Source organism: Myotis davidii, unplaced genomic scaffold (genome assembly GCF_000327345.1).
Source record: "Myotis davidii unplaced genomic scaffold, ASM32734v1 scaffold468, whole genome shotgun sequence".
Lineage (NCBI taxonomy): Eukaryota > Metazoa > Chordata > Mammalia > Chiroptera > Vespertilionidae > Myotis > Myotis davidii.
In genome coordinates this window covers 4,408-4,965 of record NW_006299170.1, presented here as the reverse complement: position 1 = coordinate 4,965, position 558 = coordinate 4,408, and positions in this window count along the sequence as shown.

The window sequence follows — 558 nt, the reverse complement described above, 5'->3', positions numbered from 1 at the left end:
TACATTCCCCACTGCTTCTAGCGACCTTCCCTGGTCAAATCTTTGACTAGTCCATCTGCAAGCAAGCAAGAGCGATTTCCAAAAGCCAAAGGTTAGCGGTTAGCAAATGCTTCTATACTGGGGTCTCTCCTACCTGGGGAAGTCGTCTATATATAGCGACCTTCCCTGGTCAAATCTTTGACTAGTCGATCTGCAAGCAAGCAAGCGCGATTTCCAAAAGCCAAAAGTTAGCGGTTAGCAAATGCTTCTATACTGGGGACTCTCCTACCTGGGGAAGTTGTCTATATGGAGTACTTAGAGCTAAAAGTTTAATGGTTTGAACTCTTTCACTAACAAAAGCTAGGATCCGGTTTATGAGTATTGGTCCACAAGTTAGCCCTACCAGAAGTAGTAAGAGGGGTCCTGCCCTCCCACAGCGGGAGTACCACTCAGCCAGAAACCCTAAGCCAGGCTCACAGCTGGCAAGAGCAGCGGTGGTGGCGGGAGCCTCTTCCGCCTCCGCGGCAGCACTAAGGATGTCCAACTGCCAGCTTAGGCCCACAGGCAGTGGCCTAAACC